The sequence below is a fragment of the Equus caballus genome, chromosome 13 (genome assembly GCF_041296265.1).
Source record: "Equus caballus isolate H_3958 breed thoroughbred chromosome 13, TB-T2T, whole genome shotgun sequence".
Taxonomy (NCBI): domain Eukaryota; kingdom Metazoa; phylum Chordata; class Mammalia; order Perissodactyla; family Equidae; genus Equus; species Equus caballus.
The window spans coordinates 33,197,994-33,219,193 of NC_091696.1; the positions used below are offsets into that span (position 1 = coordinate 33,197,994).

The following is a 21,200-nucleotide window of genomic DNA, read 5'->3' on the forward strand; positions in this document are numbered from 1 at the left end:
ACCAGGAAGTCCCTGAAATTGATCAACTGTTCTTAAATGGAGGTCTCAAGTGTGGGTGACAGAAGGGAGAGAGAGAGGAAAGGCAGGAGGTAGAGAGGAAGGAAGGTGTAAGGAAAGAATGAAATAAAAGCAGGACAGAGGAAGGAAGGGAGGCCACCAGGGAAGGAGCAAGGGAAAAAGGAGAAAGAAAGACAGAAAGGAAGAGAGGGAGAACAGAAAAAGTAAAGGAAATAAATAAGAAAAGGTGAAAGAAGATGAAAGGAAGGCAGTGAGAGAGGGAAGTATATTTATTGAGGGTGCCAAGCACAAGGTAGACATCTTTTGCTTATTTCTGTAAGGGAAGGACCTATTGCCTCCATTTATGATGAGGAACTCAGTGAAAGTCAACTTCTTTATGGTCATATGTATGACTCAAATCCCAAAGCTCTTTGTACCCCAATACGCCACTGGCTTTCCCCCAGTTTTCCCTGAGCCGAATGTTTAAGTGTACCTGCTTGTTCAAGGCTGGGAAAAATTACGGGAATGCTTAGCATCACAATTTTCTGTTCCATGTCAGATGCTCTGCTAGACATTTTCAAACAGATTAATCCTTATAACATTACACACGTTTTATAGATGAAGACACAGAGGCTCAGAGAAGCCCGACAGAGGCCGCACAGCTATTCGGTAGGGGAACCAAGACTCTTACGGAGACTGCCTTAGCTTAGAACCATTAACCTCAGTTCTAGTTGTGACTCAGCTATTGTCTTAAGCAGTGACTATGGGGCTTCTACCTTTAGAAGCCTATGGTAGGCTGAATATCGGCCTCCACAAAGATAACCCTGTCCCATTCGCTAGGACCTACAAATATGTCACCTCACATGGCAAAAGGGACTTTGTAGACGTGACTAAATTTAGGATTTTCAGATGGGGAGATTTTCCTGTATTATCTGGGTGGGCTCAATATGATCACAAAGGTCCTTACAAAGGAAAGAGGGAGGAAGAAGGATCAGGATCAGAGTGGGAGAGATTTGAAGATGCTGTGCTGCTGGCTTGAAGATGGAAGGGGGCCAAGAGCAAGGAACGCAGGTGGCCTTTCCAAGCAGGAAATGGCAAGGAAAGAGATTCTCTCCTAGAACCTTCAGGAGGAATGCAGCGCTTGCTGACACTTTGATTTTAGCCCAGGAAGATTCATTTTGAACTTCTGACCCCTAGAACAGCAAAATAATAAATTTGTGTTGTTTTAAGCCATTTAGTTTACGGTAATTTGTCACAGCAGCAACAGGAAACTAATAGCAGAGCTTCAGTTTCCTTATCTTTCAAAGGGAAATGATCATCTTGAAACTGCCTATTCTATGTGGCTTTGATGAGGATAAAATGTTGTGTTCTTATGCTGGCTCTGAATACCACCTCTGCTAGGACACCTCACATGGACTGTGGTGCCCAAACTAGTCTTGCCCTGTCCAAGGAAGCTCTTATCTAGATTTTCCACATCTCAGCCTATATTCTTCCAGTGCTCTGTTCTGCTCCCTCCAAAAAGTAGCCAGCTAGTCTGCTGGGATCAGTGAAGAATGAAGTCAAGCACAGAAGAAAACAGAGGCCAAAGATGGAGAAAGACTGAGTCCTGAGACATCGTTTGAGCCCCTGGATCCAGCTATGCCTGAAGCTGGTATGCTCATGAAATTTTCAGTTAGGCAAGTCAAGAAATTCTCATTTTTGCTTAAGCTGGTTTGAGCTGAATTACTGTCACATATAACCTAAAGTATTTAACCTATCCTACTATGTATCAGGTCCTATATCACAAATCTTTGCTGCAACAATCCCATACAGTAGGATTACTTCCTTTAATAGATGAGAAAATTGAGGCACAAATTAGTGAAGCAACTCGCCCAAAGTGCAATAGCTTGCATAAGTGAGTAACAGTACAATTCAAACCCAAGTTTGGGTCCAAAGTCTTTGCTCTTAGTACCAAATTTTTAACTTTCATTTAACTTGAACACAATTTGGGGGGCCATAAAGTCAAATTGAAAATGCTATTTCTCTCAGGTCTTTACTCTTGCACTAAAATAATATATCACAGTTGTTGTTAACCCGTATGACGGATCCTCTTAAAATCTCTGCTGAAAATCTTATTAAGTTGTTTATTCAGAATTCGATGCTCGGTAGTAAAAAGATACAAGCTCTTTGTGAAACAGCTTGTATCAGAAAACGTTGTAAAAGCTGTTGGCTGCAAGGTAGTCGTCGAAGGAGTCATTTTACTTAAATTCAAATAACATCTAGAACACTTAACAGCTGGCGATTTCCGTTAGGAAGGAGCTGTTGGTTCATTACTACGTAGGGGAGATTGAAGCTTGCAACTAGCAAGGCAGGAAATATCAACACATAACCCACAGCTTCCCCCTCCCCTCTCCCGTTCTAAAAAGGTTTCTGTGTTGTCTGATCAACTGGGTTTTTGTTGTTCTGTTGATCTCCACTTTAAGGTGAAAAGGGGTCTTTTTCTGTTCTGTTCATCTAATCTAGATTTCACCAACTCAGGTGCCCACAAGAATATGTAAGTGAGTAAGCAGCCACGGTTGTATTCCTTTTTCAAAGACACTTGATCTTTTTCTTCTTCTTTTTTGAAAACAATCTTAAAACATAGAGGATTACTATTTGCATCCACAGTGAAATATGGGATTTTGAGACATGCAATGTCTTCTCTCTCCCTTTCGTTTTCCTGTCTTTAAGGAGACTCGGAAACAAGTCAGAATAGAACGAAGCCTTGTGATGGAGAGACAATGAGAATGAACGGTGGGGACGAGACTGACTGGAGAGTGTGTGTGATGGGGCGGCCAGTGATGCAGACCTACTCTTGCTAGATCTTCTGGAAACCAGGCAAGGGCAAGCCAGAAATTGGAAAGTCTGTGTGAAAGCCACTGATTTTTCAGTGTTGCGTAGGATTGTTTTAAAAATTGTGTTGGCTGAACAAAAACATATCAAGTGGTTGAATACAGCCCATGGGCCATCAGTTTGGGGCATTTGGCATTGAGAGAAGAATTGGATAAAGCCAAAAAGGTTTGATGGATTTTCATCAGAAAAGGCACAGAATTACTCCCATGAGAAAAGAGATCTGCCATGGAAGGAGCAGGGGAGGGTGAGAGAGAGAGAGAAATAGTGATGGGGAAGTTTAGAGGAGACCAGGAGAGAAATGGTAGGTATCAGCCATGCTTGTGATGTGTGGGAGAAGGATGGAGAGAGGGATTATAAGAGGCTTCCCTTTATAGCTAGCAATGGAATTCCCTTTGCTGCTCCCACAGAAGGAAGACTTCAGTATCTATTTAAATTGTTTGTTTGTTTGTTTTTGACATAAGGGTGACTGTTTTGGCTACACCACACAGGGGCTGGGTGGCCTCGGACCCAGCATGTCACTCATGTCTCTGTGCCCTAGTTTCTTCATCTGTAAAATGGGAATCCTAAGAGCACCAAACTGATGGGATTATGATGAAGATAATGTTGGTAAAGCACTCGGCAGTGCCTGACCCATATTAAATTCTCAATAGACGTGAGCTGTTATTTATTACCTCATTTACTTTGATAAGTTGTCTAAACTGTCAGAATTTCACTTTCCTTACATTTCAATGGGAGCTTAAAAAATATCTGCCCCTTGGGGAGGATTATTAAATGGCCTGGTGTACACAAAGCTTTAGCACAGTGCCGTGCACATTGTAGGCACTCCACAAATAGTTCAGTGTGCCGGAATCTCCTCTTCCTCCTGTCTCCCCTCGCCCTCTACTCTGTTCTTCTTTTTCCTTCTTCCAGGGAAGCTCTGCTGGGAGTTACTTGCAAATACGTTCAGGAAAGCAGTCCAGGAGCAGATGAGGCATCCGAGAGGCCCTGGTTGGGGTTTATTTCAAGATGATGGGGGGGGGGGGGGCGGGCCATGAAGGTTATTATATAACAAAAATGTTTGCAATGATTTTGAGCGGAGGGAGAGAAAAGATTAGAAGCTATACAGCTGAGAGGTGATGAGAACTGAACTAAGGCGGGAGAGATGGGAAAGGAGGGGAAGAATCGAACACGGGAAGTTAGGAGGCAGCATCGATAAAGCTGGGCAACAGAATCGATAGGAGGTTATGAGAGGAAGGGGTGAAGAATGAGGATGAGGTTCAACCCCACGTGACCAAGAGACTGTGATGCCCTTAACAGAAGTCTGCCAGGCAGAGGACAGGTTGGATGGCCAAGATAATAAATCCAGACTGGGACAGGTTTGGGGCACATGAAAGCCCAAACATCTAACAGATAGCTAGAAGAGTGAGGATGGAAGTTCCATGAGAGCCCACTGTGTCTATCTGTCATATGCCCAGTGCCTAGGGTAGGGCTGGGCACAGCATAGACGGTAAATAAATGTTTTCTGAATGAATGAATAACTGGACCAGACCATGGGCCTGGAAATGAGTGTTTTGGAGTCTTTTTATGTAGATCCATTAGCTGAAAACAAGCAATTTAATGGGGGTAGCTCAAGCAGAGAGTGAATAGGCAGAGAGTCAGAGGAGGACAAAGGAGAGATCCTCACCGTGAAGATGTTGAGAGGCGCTGGCAGGTCTTTAGAAGGAAGGGTAAGAGGGCAAGGAATGGGGATGAATACACAGCAGACAGATCATATCAAAAAGTGGGTCTTCTATTCTGAGGCTTAGAACCATTACATCAGCCTCCCAAGAAGCTACAGCTTGGAATCCTAGAAGGACGAGGGCCTGTTGGCACCTGAACAAGAAAAGAGTTGCAGAAAAAGCAGCAGAGCGAAATTCTCCCCAGCTTGTTAAATCCTCCTTGAGGCAAAAAAATTCCAGCAGATTCCAGGAAATTGTCAAGAGGAGGAATTGCCCTCCCCAAGATAGCCTGGCAACCACATCCCAATAGGGCCAGGACATCTCGCCAGGGTGTCATGGAGCAGGACTCGCAGCAGCAAGAGAAGCCAGTCTGCCAGGGCCGTGGATCCTCCATTGTCTCAATCTGTCCCTCCAAGCAGTTCCAAAGACTTGCCTGTTCCCCTTCGGTCTGAGCTGCTTGCAACAGTGAAAGTATTTTCCCACTCAGCAACTATGATCCTTGCTAGTCTCGCGTGGTCTTTGACGAATGATTTTGCTCATCATTTAGTCGTCTCCTTGCTGTCTTTCCTGGGTAACCCTCAAGTTGTTGCCATTGAGGTAGAAGGGCCATTGTACTGGTGCATGTGGAAAGTCCTGAAGGGGCAGAGCTTGACACTGATCTTCAAAGGGCTATGGTGTTACTTCTTTTTGCTGTGGACGCTTTCACTGTTCTTTAGAAGAGAGGAAATATCTTTTCTGGTTCTGTAGGAGGAGAGGGAGAGAGATGTAAAATATTCAGTTCCAAAGACTTTCTTGACCTTCACGCCTTACACAATCCCTTGTTCCATGTTGCACCACCAAGGGCTTAATAAATGGTTGGTGAAGTCAATTCATGCAATCAGAGGGCTTTCACGCACAAACAACTCTTACTGTGGGTGAAATACAAAGATTTAAACCTTCAAGGTCAAAAAGTACTCTCCCAGCTGGTGCTCTGTCTGCCCCATCTAAGTCAGCGGCGTCTCCAAGACAAACACTCAAAGCCATTGTTGACGTTCCTTTTACTTTGTCATTTAGTCCCTCACCAAGCTATTTGATCTTACTTCACAAGTCCCTTTCAGATCTGTCCTCACCCTTATTTCCCTACTGTCACGGCCTTCTCTTAGTGTTTCTCATCCTGAGCTAGAAAGCATTACAATAACTTTCTCTCCCTGTTCTAGTCAAGAGGGACTTGTCCTAGTAACTCTGTCCTTTACTTCTGCTAGTTATCTTTGTCAAATAAAATTAGATCCTTATTCTCTTATTTAAAAACCCTCCTAGGAATCAAAATTTTTCAGAATAAAATCTAAACTCCCTACAAAATTTTCCAGTCACGCCCCTTGCTCTTATCCCGTGTCAGCCTGTGACCCAGCCACTCTGAGCTTCTCCCCACACATAGAACGCATCTGCTTCTAGGACGCTCTTGTACTTTTGTTCCCCCTTCCCCAGAATTCCATTCCCCCTTTTTCTTGCAGAACAATTTATCATCTATGATCCCCTTGCCAGTCCTTCATGGGTCTGAAACTTGGTCCCACTCACCCTAACCTGCTCTGCCTATACCCTCAGTGTTGAGCAAGAGATTTGTCATGCCCTGTCCTATGGGAGCTGCAAGAGAGGACACAGTCTTCCAAGATAGCCAGAGTTTTATCTCCACTGTTTATTTCTTGAAATGTTCCCAGAGTGGAAATGACAAATAGTATCACATCTGTTCGACATGTGGGGAAGCGAAAGGTGACGGTGTTGGGTGGCAGATGTCATAGCAAGGTGAGATGAGAACAGCAGCACAAACTTGCTTTCTGGCTCTGTATCTTCTTTGTCCACTCACTCAGCAGCTCCACAAGGCACCACCTCGTACCCAAGAGCTGTTCTCATCCAGAATCCCAAGAAAAGAACCACAGCTCTCAGCAGGAGCCCGGGACAACCTGCTCTGTCCTGCCAGCCAGGTAGCCTTCTAGAAAACTGTTCTGGGGGATGTAGACATTTGCCTAGAAGGAATGAAGCAGTCTCCGGGAGAAATTAAGCCTGAAAGTAAGTGCACACAACCACACAACTCGATTTTTATTATTGAAAAAAAAAACATACATAAACATGGTAAAATAAGCAAATAATACAGAAGGACATGCAAGGAAAAGTATGTCTATCTCTCAACGCTGGTGCCTCAGGAGCTCACCCCTGCCGTCGTTGTTTACCTCCTAAAAATATTCCACCCTATAAAAGCATAAGTGAGTGTCTGCACATTTTTTAAATGAATAGAAACACAGTACAAATACTAACCAACACCTTGTGATTTTTCCTTAATATACTTTGGAGCTCATTCTGTATGAGCTGTAGACATCTTCGTCCTTTCATAGCTGCATGCATTCAATTGCGTGGATGTGCCACAGTTAGTTCAACTTCCCTACTGATAGGCCCTTAGATGGTTTGCAGTCTCTAGTTATTAAAAATGTTGCCACACGCAGCAGTTAAGTGCGCATATTTCGCTTCAGCGGCCTGGGGTTCGCCGGTTCGGATCCCGGGTGCAGACACGGCACCACTTGGCAAGCCATGCTGTGGTAGGCGTCCCACATATAAAGTAGAGGAGGATGGGCATGGATGTGAGCTCAGGGCCAGTCTTCCTCAGCAAAAAGAGGAGGATTGGCAGCAGATGTTAGCTCAGGGCTAATCTTCCTCAAAAAAAAAAAAAATGTTGCCACAAACTGGTCACCCATATGTCATGGTGCACATATGCCAACTGTGACATAAATTCACAAAAAAGGAGAGTAACGGTCAAAAGATATGAAAGTACAATTTCTTCTTAAAGATGAAGATCTTTCTGTGGATGGTCCATCCCTGGAGTCGTGACCCACTGCACATGGCTCTGTGGCCTTCAGTGGGAACTGCTGACTCCAAATACAGGGGCTGGCATGACATGACCCTAGGCAGCAGAACTTGGGGTGCTTTGGAGCTTTCAAACCTGTTGTCCATACATAAACCATTAGCATGGCATTCAAGACCTTTTATCACCCGGCGTATCATATAATAAGGTGACTTGGGCCTTACCTATAAGTCAAACTCCTTAAAAACTTGAAAGCAGATTATAAGAGGTGCCAAGATGAACTAAAAGTAGGCTAACTTTCCCCAAGGCATATAGAGACCTGGCCTCGTGTTACAACATCTTCCTAATCTGCCCCAAATGACTAGCCACCCTCCGTGCATATCCCATAATAGTCATTAGCCTCTTCAAAGAGGCAGAGAAAAGACTTTTAGCAATTTAAGACCTAGGGCACACCCAATTAGGAATAAAGTTGTAGATCTGGAGTTGCAAACTCATATACCTACACAGGCCCCTCGCCACACACAGACACGCACACACACACACACACACTTTGTGCTATGACCAAAGCTGAGCGGGGTCAACTGGAGAGCTCAGGCTTGTCCAGAGGGAGCCGCCTCTCCTCAGACCAGCTCCAATTCCACTTCCTTTTGGGAAAGCAGACCTAGTATCACAAGAATTTATATGGCTTCAAGACAAATTATAAATCCAGATTTGAATGTAAATCCTCCCAATTTTACAGAATTTGAAAATAGCATTTTAAAAAGTTGATCCTGCAGGCTGAAAAAAAATGTATATAGTCAGATTAGGTCGATGCGTCCTCAGATCTCTCTGCTCTAGGTGTGGCCTGGCTGCTCACATATCGTTCCACCTTCTTATCCAAGCAGGTTCACTCCGGTCCTCAGCATCCATGCTTCCATCCCAAATGATAGACATGTATGAAGGTCTCCAACTTACAGCTGAAACAGAGGCTGGAAAGCAAACCTGCTTTTGTTCAAAGGAGAGTTCTGAAGCACTCTTTGAGCTGTGCTCCAGCTGCGGGAATGAGGATCACACATTGGGCATTCTGAGGACCTCAGAAGACACCTTATAACTAAGAGCTAAATTACATATGACCAGTGGGCAAAATGAGTTGGTTGGGCCATAATAGCCACAATCAGGTGGATTCACTTAAGAAAGCTACATTGCTTGTCAACACAAAAGCTGCTTCATTATTAGAGTCTTCTTGAGCATTTCCCACTTCCCAGGTGGTGTTCTTTCCTTGATCCTTTGAAATGAGTCGTGTGATCCTTCCTAAATTGCCTCAGAGGAAGAGCAGGAAATCCGGGGGCTCCTCACACCCATCTTTGCCATTCCCCCTTTGAGTGGGATGTGCAAATTTGCTTCTCCTTGGAACAGCCTCTGTACATATGGCATGTTCTTGGAGGAAATGTGCCTGCAGCTCAGGGAACTCACTCGGGGCAGGGCTGGCACTAGCAAATGGCCTTCCCCACCAGAACTAAAACAGCAGAGACACGGGACTTCAGGTCACCAGTCAACAGCATCCCAAATCTGGCTACCATTGTGTGTGCAGGAAAACAGGGATGCATTTAGATGCATTCTGACCCTAATGCCTTGTTACCATCTTGAAATGAGAGAGAGGTTTAATGTTTTCCATGTTTGTGGTATAAACTTTGCTGGGAGATCAAAAGCATCTCTCTACATACCCCACTCTGTTGGCTGCCCAGCACCCATCCAATTCTCTCTTGATAATATCACCTTGATTTCCTTTTGGAAAATTCTCTCTTCCCCGCTGGCTTGGGCCTTAGGGACTATTTTTCCAGATGCTCTATCTTACCCCAGTCAAAGAGTGAAAACATTCTGTTATTCCTGAATTGGTTCATTTCGCAAATACTCACTCAACATCTACTTTGTTTCAAACACTGGCTTGGTGCTGAAAACATAGATTGATAATTAATAGTCAATGTCTTCTCACTTCAACTTTAGGAAACTTACATGCTAGTGTACAATCCACAGCTCCCCTTGACCTAAGCCAGGCTAACTGTCGAGCTCCCTCTGGAATTAGGATCTCATACAGAATGACACAATAGCTAAAAATGACTGGCCTCATCTATTCCAGCTTGGCACTCTTGTAAGACTTAGAGGAAATCTGATTCTTAGACCCCCCCCCAGAATTGTTCACATTTCTATCCACAGGGACTCCTGGGTGCTTACTCATATCTATATCCCATTTCCAGTCTTCCCATCAATGCCATGAGTACCCAAAACTTCCAATGAAACCCTCTTTTATTTTTGTTTACTGGTGTCGGTCTTTGTTGCTTGTCAGCACAGAACCTCCACTGATGTTGGAGCTGCTTTTTGGTTATCTGGTCATTATGTTATCTTGGCACCTCATCCTTCCAACACCTGGAGTGTTTTTTTTTTTAAATCAGGATTTGATAAAAACAGCAAAGCAACTAGTTGAAAATAACTAAAGCCATGCTGTAGAAAACATTACCTGCAATTTGACCCCCTCTTTCTCTCTCTCTTTTTTTTTTTCTTTTTTTTTGGTGAGCAAGATTGGCCCTGAGCTAACATCTGTTGCTAATCTTCCTCTTTTGGCTTCAGGAAGATCATTGCTGAGCTCCGTCTGTGCCAATCTTCCTCTGTTTTGTGTGGGATGCCGCCACAGTGTGGCTTGAGGAGTGGTGCTACGTCTGCACCCAAGATCTGAACCTGTGAACCCTGGGCCGCTGAAGCTGAATGTGCAAACTTAACCACTATGCCACCAGGCCAGCCCCTCTCTCATTCCTTTCTTGACCCTCATCTTCAAAATCAGGGATATCTAAAGTGCAGTTTTAATGATAACTATCAATGTCTTCCACATTTCTTAAACAGTAGTGCCCTAGGAATATGTATGACCTAGTTCTTACCTATCTTGGTTTCTTCTATGTTTAATTAACCCACTTGCCTATCCCTCAGTGACTGCCATGGCTCACTGTTTGGGACGTGCTTGTACCCGCTACTTAGTAATGACTACTTCGTTTCAGGGCAATATCCTAATGGCTTGTCTTTCAGACTTTCTGTATATAGTAGCTTCAAGTCAGTCCTGAAGGGAATATGAGTCTGTGAGATATGCCACAAATGCAGCCTGTCTCTTTCTAAGCTGACCTCCTACATGGAAGCTGAAAAGATAAATTGTTTTGGTTATTTTCAGAGTCCCAGTAGATACTATAAACAAGTAACGATAGCTGGCTGTAAGGCCGTACAAGGTGGTAGGAACCTAAAAATAGGAGAGTATGTACCCTGCCTATAGAACCAGCCACTGCTCGAGGATGCCATGTAGAAATGTGGGCCCAATTTTGGCAGATCTTACCATTTTTCAAGAGAAGTTTTGAAATCTGGATTTGTGGGTGAAATCTACCAGTTTTTAGATGTTGGCAATTAACTAAAACGGAACTCATGGTTGAAGACCAAACAAAACACGCTTATGGGCAGATTTCAGCCCACAGGCTGCCAGTTTTTAGCTCTGGATCTCTCTTCACCTATTCTGCAACGCATCTTACAATATGTCAGCTAGCTGTGCTTCTGCGTACTTTTAGCTTTATATTTTGGTTCTTCCTTATTCTCTTGCCTTGTTTGGAATTGATAACCTTCTTCTAGATCACTCGCTTTATGGTTTCACTCTAGGAATTACCTCAGGCTTCAATCCTCGTGTGCAGCTTGACTTCATTCCAGGCCTGGGGACAGTTAGCCAGGCCTTCCAGCCTCCAGCCTCTGCTTGAATGCTCTCCGCGGCAGGGAATTTATTACCACCTATCAGTTGATTCCATAAAATGAAGCCATATACTGGAGTGGAAAAGATGTGGATTCTGGAGAAAAACAAATAGGAGTTCAGCTCTCATCTTGGTTGCCTAGCCTGTGCAAGCCACAGTTTCATCTGGTAAACAAATACTTGTTTGGGGAATTAAATATAATAACGTTTGACAGCATATTGTAGCTTTCACATAGGAAGTAAGAGGGTCACAGTGGTACCTTCTCTTCTTGCTGTTATTTCCTGTTCATTTGCTCTGGGAACGCCCTCCTGAGCAGATGTCAAATCTCACTTTCACATTACAGTCTTTCAAAATTAAGAGATCATGTTCACATCCCCCCTTTTTTCTCTTTTCCAGACTCAGTAGAACCAGTCATTTCAAGTGCAAAGGACCCCATATGGACATTAAGCCCAGTCACTCCTGGGATTCAGGGAAGATGCGGAAGTATGCTGGCAGTCAGGATGGAGAAGGCCTTCTGGAAGCCTGTTTGAGGCACTGAGGATCCACCTGGGAAGGGGGCATCTTAGGAAGGGGGGCCCTGGGGAAAGGGTTTTGTTCCGTTACAATGCTTCTATTTGGGAGTGAGAGGCGGGAGTAGGGAAAAGGCCTCTCCCAGCACAGTGCCTACGGGCACGTGCCTAAGTCTCTAAGGAGAAGGCAGAACATCAAGAAACGAGTAAAAGAAAAACAAAGGGGAAAGAGCTGTTGCGGCGTTGTAAAACAGTGGGACACAGGGAGGCACGGTTTGGAAACTCGTGAGACAAACTGGACTGGACCGTGAGGGTGAGAGACGGTCTTCCCGCCGACCCCCAGCTTGGCTCCTCACTACCACCAGCTCCAGCAGATTCCTCTCAGGATTAAGGGGATACTGGCTCTGTAATGCTCTACACGTGAGACCTGCAATAATTGCTATTATTCGGTGTGATGGCGTGTGGCTTATAGGGTCCGTGACTTGACAATCAAGTAATGAGCTATTGATGAGGGAAATGAACCTGATGACAGCCGAGGCTGGAGACTGTTAACACATGAGCCTTTTCCTGCTGAATGTTATCACCCAGGACTCTTGGATAACAGCTAACAATTATAACTACAGTTATTGAGATGTTATTCTGTGCTGAGTGCTTTATACAGATTATTCCACGTAAGCCTCACAACAACGCTATGAGAAAAGGATTATTACTATTCTGATTTACAGATAAGGAATCTGGGCAGACAAAAACAACGAATACCCACCAAGTGTTGGGAAATGGGGGCTCACTCACCACTAGAGAGCTTGTTAAGAAATACGAGTAAGGAAGACAGAGCACACATGGTCCCCTGAGCTCTGATGGGCCTCAGAGGAGGGATGCTCAGGCCGGGCAGAGCTGGGCTGGAAGCACCACGGGTGAGAGAGAGATGCTGCTCTTGTCCTGGTACATGGTAATAGGGGAAGAGCAGGGTCATGCCCCTCAGACTTTAATGTGTGTGTGAGTCACCTGGGGATCTTGTTGAAGATGTGGATTCTGACTCAGTAGGTCTGGGTGAGGCTCCAGATTCTGCATTTCTTAAAATCCCCCACGGGATGTCAATAGTGCTGGTCCACAGATTACATTATGAGTATCAAGCATCTAGGCAACTCCGTAGCAATGGAGCTTTTGGTTAGAGAAGTGACCTTGTTGGGAAGCAAAACTTCAGCTCTAGTCTCAGCTTATTTTGCCACTGAGCGAACTCCAACCTGGTGAGCCAACTCCCTGCTATGTCAGCACAAGGGTCGGGGGTGAGGAAATGAGGCCCCAGGGCCAGCCACAGGTATCTCTCCTTAGTTCTCCAAATGAAGCTAAAATGCGTTGTTATTACCCAACTAAAAAAATAGCAAATTAAACATAAGCAAAACCACAAAATTAATAAAATTAAAATTGTAATGTTAATTTAACATGACATTAATATCGTTAGTATTGTAGTAAATCAGCACCCATTAAGTGAATGGGATATAAATTACTATAGCCTAGTTTCTTCTCATGTTAGCAACGCCCCTCCAATTTTTAGCGTGAACTAACTGCAAAACTTATTTTTGGACAGCTCCCTATGATGTTATTTGGCCTCCGTTTGATTCAACAGTATCCTTTATATATCATGCTCACCTCTCTTATTTCTGTATTAGCCTGTGAGAATTGCAGTCATATGATGTTGCTTTCATGATGACTAATCAAAATCTTGATTTAATAACAACATCAAAAGCTAAAGCTTTTTTCATGAAAATATCTTTTGATTTCTAAAAAGACTCCTCGTTTTTATTCCTGCCAAAATAATTCTAAATGAATACAGGAGCCAGAAGAAGTGAAATTATGTGTCATTTTGTTTGTCTGTTAATTTTTAAAAATCATTTTTAAAACACTTTATGTTTTCTTCCATCAAAACAGTATATTTTTGCTTCCTACTTTCTAATGTGAGAATATAGGTACCCATTTCAGTTCTGCTCCTGTTTCTACTTCCCAACTTCTGAATGGTTACTTTTACAGTGTCAAATTTACAAGACTTACATTTTGTTCTCTGACGATAATTAGTACTCTGAGTGTTATTAGTGGGTTGATTCTTTTTTTTTTTTTTTAAGATTTTCTTTTATTCCTTTTTCTCCCAAAGTCCCTCGGTACACAATCGTGTATTTTTTTCAGTTGTGGTTCCTTCTAGTTGTGGCATGTGGGATGCCACCTCAGCATGGCTTGATGAGTGGTGCCATGTCCGCGCCCAGGATCCGAACTGGTGAAAGCCTGGGCCACCGAAGCAGAGTGCGCAAACTTAACCACTCGGCCGCTGGGTCAGCCTCAGTGGGTTGATTCTTAAAATTGAAAATCCATAGTGATTTCATTATTATGACTGTTTAAAAGTGGTTCACTACACAGCCATTGCTATGATTAAATGTTATTTCTCGTATGATTTTTTGCCTGGAGTTCAATTTTTGGGGAACTAATTACTTTAGACTTATTTTTAATTTTGTGCAACCTCTCCTACAAATTTGATATTCTTTCTAGTCCTCCTGTTTCCCCGGAGAGTCCCTTCTGGGCCTTACATTTATGATAATGTCTTTATTCTCCCATCATATTTATAGAACTTTAGCCATGTATTGAATCCTGAGTTGACAGGATTTTCCCTCAGAAAGTCAAAAGCTCCTAATATCTAGATTTGCTGATGGTTAGTTTGATGCTGAATTTTTGTTTTCATTTTGGATTTTTTCTCTTCTTTGCTTTTAGGATTTTCCTTTTATCTTTGATGTTCTGACATTTTGTGGTAATGTTCTACGTGGGGTTTTGTGTGTGTGTGTGTGTGTGTTTAATTCATTGTGCTGGGCACTAGGTGTACATTTTCAATCTGAACCTTAAGTCCTTCAGTTGTGGAGAAATTTCCTGATTACTTGCTTCATACCTTCCCCTGGCATTTGTCTCTTGGTCAGATGTTGAATGCTCCGGTGTCGACCCTCTGGTTTTCTTTCTCATATCCTCCCCCTCTTTGTTTCCCTGTTCTACTTCTGAGAGATTTCCCAGGTCTAATATTCCTACTTTTCTATCGAATTATTTTCCACTCTGACAAATGTATCTTTACTATCTAGGAGGCATTTCTCGGTATATATTTATTCCATTGTCACTGTGCCCTACACTTGTTTTCATATTGCAACGTTTTCTCAAATCTCTCTGAGAACACATATGACAGTTTATGTTCCCTCCTGTTCTTTGCAGGATGTCTGTTTCCTCCAGAATCATGTTTGCGTCTGTTCATTTTGATGTCTCTCCTCTATGTTGGAGGGTCTCCCATTGGAGACCTTTGACTGTTCATGCTCAAGAACAAGTCGATCAAAACTGACGCGGGTGCTGTAACATGAACAGACCTTGCTGCTTTTACCAATTTGCTCTAAGTGAGACTCATTTGAGGAAACAAGTGAATCATTACCCGGTGAGCACCTAAATGGTAAAATGTAAAAGACATTCTTCTGGGGACTTCCAATTTCTCTGGAAGAGAATACTTCTCTTTTTGAAGTCTTGGCATGGAAGCCTGGCTTCCAAGAATTATGCCCTCCAGGGCATAAGTGGGTTTGACTGTTTCGTATACACACTTTTGATTAATCACCTTGTTTTCTGCCCCACATGGTAATCCTACCCTCTTTTGTAAGTGATACTTCATAGTGTTGAGGTCCTTAAATGCATGGAAAGGCATACTAGCTCCCTCCTTCAGTTCATACTCTGGGCTGTGGCTTCCTTGATTCTCCTTCACCAGTTTTCAATCCTCCATATCATATCTGTCTTCCAAAAATTTGATGAACTCTTTCTTCTGATGACTCTCTTTCATCTTCTTATCACTGAGTATTTAAACATTCTTTTCATTCCTATACTATCATTTTATTGAGGCACTGGTAGAGAGAGGGAATAAACTCATGTGGCCAGTCAACTTCAACCAGAAGTCATTATTATTACTCAGGCATTGGAAATGCCAATCTGCTGACAGCCTGATCTTCTTTTCTAGATCTTTAAAGGTAAGTGCTGCCTTTAATTGGCACCAATGATTACGTGGTACCAACGAAATTATAAACTACATGCAAAGACAGTACTTGATCATAAGGATATGTGTCAAATAAGATGCTTTCACCTGTAAGTACTAGGAAACCTCAGCTTAATCTATTTAAACAATAAGGAAAAGTATTATCTTATATATTATTAAGTCAGGATTAGGCAGGATCCATAAGTAAGTAAGATCAGGACTCTGTTTCCATTTCTCTGAGGTTTTGTTGACTGTTTTTCTCTGTATGTGGATTCACATTAGTTTCCGTCCTTGCACAAGATGGCTTCCTGCATAGACATAAGATTAATTCCTGCATGTACACAAGATGGCTTCCTTCATGACCACTAGAGGCAAGTGGAAAAATTGGTTTCCCATTTTTACATCCTGTGAATGAGAGAGGGGAAAAAAAACTCTTCCCCCGACTACAAAATAAAAGGTCATCCAGGCAATCTTATGCCTACTCCACATGTTTAAGTCACCAGGGAATGCTAATTTACTTAAGTCTGGGCTTCTGAAACTAATACCTGAAGGGAAATAGGATTACCATGATTTGCATAAAGAAACCAGAATTTGTCTTTAAAACCTGGGCTGCATGGGGGATGGAAATACCTGAAAAAAGATGCGGCTTTGAAAAAGATGAATGGGAAATAGGACACAGGTTAGGTAAACAATAAGGTCCACCATTGGTGGTCATCTCAGTGACCCAGGACATGCTTTTAATTATTATTCATGCCAACATAGCAATGTACCATTTAAATGTCCTCATAGAGAACTCTCAGGCATCTGACAACACATTTATGAAATACCTCCCCTGACCACACTACACTATTTCTCCAGATGTGGGCCTCCCCTTCAATCACCCTCTCTGTGCTCCCCACAGAGAGCAAGCTCAGTTTTCTCTGCCCTCTGAGATGCAAGTTGCCTGGAGGATCTTAATTGCCTGAGAAAAGAGTGCCCAGCAAAGGTTTCTGGGAGGTAAAGCTACCCTGCTGTCCCAACCCCAGTGACGTTTGAAAAGGAATTACTGTCATTATCATTCTCCGACACTGCCATTCCTTCCTACTGCCGAACTTCAATTTACGGCTCATGCTCAGTTCTTGATCATGCTGCTGTCTGCCTCCACCTCCCACATTAATACTGTGTGTGCAAGGAATTCATCTTCAAATGTATTACAAAAGTGTCAACGTGCGAGGTTCATCCAGGCAACCTTAAAGTTCAATTAAAATAGAAACTTACAAAGTAAGTGAATCAAAGTTATCTTACCTAAGCCCAAGATTAATTTCTCAGACTTTGAAGGTCCAAGTTTTATTAGTAAAATCATAAAAATTGTGTAGCTTGGGAAAATTGTCCAGGTCAAGTCAGGCAACTTTGTTTTCGCTCATTCATGCATTCCACAGACATTCCTGAATGTCTACTGTGAGGAAGCTGCTGGATGAGGCCCCTAGGAAGAACTAGACGTTCTCCACCCAGAGAGGGTGTCTTATACAGTTCCCCAGGGCACAGACTGCTGAACTGGAAGTTTGAGAGCAGGAGGTCTTTTAGGGATGCTCTTGGAATTAATACCTGTAAGGCAGTGAGTGAAGCAACACGGATAATAGGAAGAAGTTGGACCATAGTGAGGGTACAGCAAAGGCCTGAGCTCGTCCCACAGGGAGGCCTGGATAAGGGATGACCTTCTGTCCTTGTCCTGAATTAAAGGAAGGGGATCAGGCCTCTGTATCTCCACCTGACCAATCACTGGACTGTAGCTGCTCCCAAGGAAAGACCCTAAGCTTGGGCAAGGCAGCTCCCTTCAGGTGAAGAAACTTTGTGCGGAGTGACCCAGCTGTGAGCAGTGAGCAGTCAACACTCCTGGAAACTGGGGAATGAGAGCTTTAGTCTGGAGGGGAACCTGGGCGGTTCTTCACTGCATCCATTCCAGGCAGCGGAGTTAAAAATGTATAGCTTGACTTCTGGTCAAGGAAGAATTATAAGGTACATGTCTTGAAGCCCAACTGCTATTCCAAACATATGGCAACAAAAGATAAAATATAAAAAGTAATAAGTAGAAATGAATGTTTAAATAAGACATAAAAAGCAAAAATTAAACAGATAGGTTCATATACTTGACACATTGTCCTGATATTAACTTTCTTCATGGTCACAATATGGTTCGTTATAGTGAAAAGATGACTTTCTGTAGCAATTAGAGTAACGGGCTTTCTTATTTCCATCCTGTGAGAGTGAGATGGAAAAATTAACCTTTCCTTTAACCACAAAATAAAAGTCCTTCCCTCCAGGCTTGTGTCACACCAATCCAAAAGCAGCCAAGGATAAGCATAGCTGTAGATCGGAAACCCAAGGTGGTAAAGGAGCTGCTGGAGCGGACAAAAGGCAGCCGGGAGCCTGGCTCCCACAAGAAAATAGAGACTAAACATTCCCCACAATGGGAAGGGGACAAGAGCCAAGATGACTGCTCGAGCGCAGAAGCTAGACTATCTTTTCCCACCTCTGAAAGCAAGCTGAAAGAGCTGAGACTTACCACAATGGGATAATGAGGCAGGCAGGAGGTAGTAAACACAGCCCCTAACCCAAACTCGGATGAGCAGCCCAATGGCTCAGTAGCTGCATCTGTGTTATCTCAATATTATCAACAATAGCCTTAATTCAACAAGAGGAAATGGCTCTGAACTGGGGGGTGGGGTGGGGGGTGAGGGCCTGAAGAGCCAGCTGCAAAACTGTTCAATAGGGAGGAGTGAGCACAGAGAAAAAGAGGAAGGGAAAAATGGTTTTCACTGACAATGAGCCTACAATACAAAATAATAAAATATACAGTAAGATCTAATGGTAAAGAAGAAATCCTATAGAATCAACTATGAGCAGTCCACAATGGGTGATTATTAATGAAAATAACAATAATGAAAAGAACAGAATATTCTGAAATTAACATTAAAATAATTGTGTTCCAGAGGGTGATGTCAGCATCACGATGGCAGAAGAAGTCCCTAATTTTTGTCCCCTCATGCCCAACAACAAAAATTCAGCGTCCATCCATGGACAAAAGTGTCTTTAGGGAGCTGTGGGATCCAGCACCATACACCAAGGGACCTGGGAGGAGTATCGCCCATCCATTTGTTAGATAACAGGCAGACAGACGTTGGTCCTGGCTGTGGACCCTGCAGTAGCCCATGTACTGGCTCTAGCAGCGCTCAGCCACAGTCTGAGCAAACACTGTCTTAGAGAATCACCCACAGATGACAGGGCCTTTGTGGAAGTCCAGGATTCAAGAGGAGAAGTTTTAGCACACCACTGGAGCAAAAAAATATGAGTTTGGATGCATTGGATGTGGTTTTTAATGGAAGAAAATACGGGGTATATATATAATGCAGTATTATTTAGCCATGAGAAGGAAGGAAATCCTGCCATTTGCAACAAATTGGATGGACCTTGACAGCATTATGCTAAGTGAAATAAGTTGGACAGAGAAAGGCAAATACTGTATGCTCTCACTTATATGTGGAATCTAAGAAAGCCAAACTCATATAAACAAAGAACAGAATTGTGGTTACCAGGGGCTGGGGAGGGAGCAGGAAGATGAGGGAGATGTTGATCAAAGGGCACGAATTCCAGTTATAAGATGAACAAGTTCTGGAGATCTGTTGTATAGCATACTGATTATGGTTAACAATACTGTATTATACACTTGAGAGTTGCTAAGGGAGTAAATCTTAAATGTTCTCACCACAAGAAAGAAATAGTAATTACGTGATGAGGATGTTACTAACGATATGGGTAATCATTCTGCAATATATGTGTATCAAATCAACGTGTTGAACACCTTAAACTTACACAATGTTATATGTCAATTATATCTTAAGAAAACTAGAAAAAAGTGAAAATCTAATTAAAAATAAATAAACTAATGTTTTGAATCCTTGAAAGAAATAAAGGCAGGAATAACGTTAATTTTAAAAAAGAACAAGAAGTTATGAGGGGACAGAAATGATTCTAAAATGTATATTTAAAAAGTGTCTCCTAGAAACGTCAGAAAAAAAAATATGGTCCTTAAAAATTTTTAATCATTAGATGATATAAACTCCAGACTGGATATAATTAGCAAGAATTAGTGAATTGGAAGATCCTACTGAGAATTTAACAAGAACACAGCATAGAGAGAGAAAAATACTTTTTTATTGAACAATGTTTAAGAAACATGGAAAATAAGTTGATAGGCTCCAAAATAAGTCTAATAGGAATGTTAAAAGTGTAGAATAAAGCAAATGGCTGAGTAGAAATATTCAAAAAGATAATGGCTGAGAATCTTCCAGACTTCCTGAAAGAATGCACCAAATCCAGGTAGTAAAAATGAAAATAAATGTACATCTGTACACACCCGAGTGAAATTTAGGGACAAGAAAAAAGTCTTGAAGTTACCAGAAAGAAAATACAGATTACCCACAAAGGAATGACAATTATACTCTCAGCAGACAACAAATGATGCCAGAAGTCGGTGGAGTAACAGATCTTCACAGTGCTGGGGGAAAATAACCATAATCTGTAATTTCATTGTGGCCAAATGAAAAGGCAAAAGAAAAGGGTTTTCAAATATACAAAGATTAAAAGAGCATCCTTCCTACAGACCCTCCTGGACATGTGCAGAAAGAGTTGTAAAAAGATAATTCAAGAGCAAAGAGATAATTTTTGAGCTGGGTCAGGCAGTCAGTAAACAAACTATTTATTGAGCATCTATTCTCCATGAGGCACTGGGTTAGACACTGCAGGTATGTATCCCTGCCCTCATGGAGTTTGGAGTCTAAGCTCTGAAGGATTAAGTTGAAGAGTATTTCAGAAAGAAGAAACTGAGGGTAAGAAGGTATATGGGCATGAAAGCACATGGGGTGTTACAAGAATGAGGTCAAATGGCTCATGGTTAAAAGAGCTAAAGCTGAAAAGACTGATTGAGTCCAGGATGTGCTCATAAGCAATGGAGATCCATTCAGGGATTTTATGAGCGCTTCAACTGTGGGGTCTGCCCCATGGCCGAGTGGTTAAGTTCGCCTGCTTCTCTTCAGTGGCCCAGGGTTTCACCGGTTCCGATCCTGGGCACGGACCTAGCACCGCTCATCCAGTCAGGCTGAGATGGCATCCCACATAGCAGAACTAGAATATGCAACTATGTACTGGGGGGCTTTGGGGAGAAAAAGGGAAAAAAAGAAGATTGGCAACAGATGTTAGCTCAGGGCCAATCTTTAAAAAAAAAAAAAAAAAAATGGAGTGATTAAACTGAATTGAATCCTGATAATTTCAGTTTGGTATCAACGTGATGGCATGAGTTGTTAAAAATGAGAATATAGAATGAGTAAATCCCAAAACCCGCCTTCCACGGAGAATAAAGTTAAAACTCTCTATGGAGACATTTAAAGGATGTCAGCCTTTTTCTGCACACCATTTGATGCATCTGAATTTTTCCAGTCTTAGCTATTGGCCATCTGTATATTTTGATGCTGT

At 42.6% G+C, this 21,200-nt stretch overlaps 1 long non-coding RNA gene across 1 annotated transcript in view; it reads right to left on the reverse strand.

Annotated features, from left to right (window-relative positions):
• Window positions 1-272: 272 nt before the first annotated feature.
• The window catches only part of LOC138917149 (uncharacterized), a 51,910-nt gene continuing 30,982 nt past the window's right edge, over window positions 273-21,200 (reverse strand). The window contains exons 3-4 of the long non-coding RNA XR_011424701.1: window positions 11,069-11,243; window positions 273-5,306 (exon numbers count right to left, since the gene is read on the reverse strand). This is a non-coding gene — a long non-coding RNA (uncharacterized lncRNA). The remainder of the gene's footprint in view (window positions 5,307-11,068; window positions 11,244-21,200) is intronic.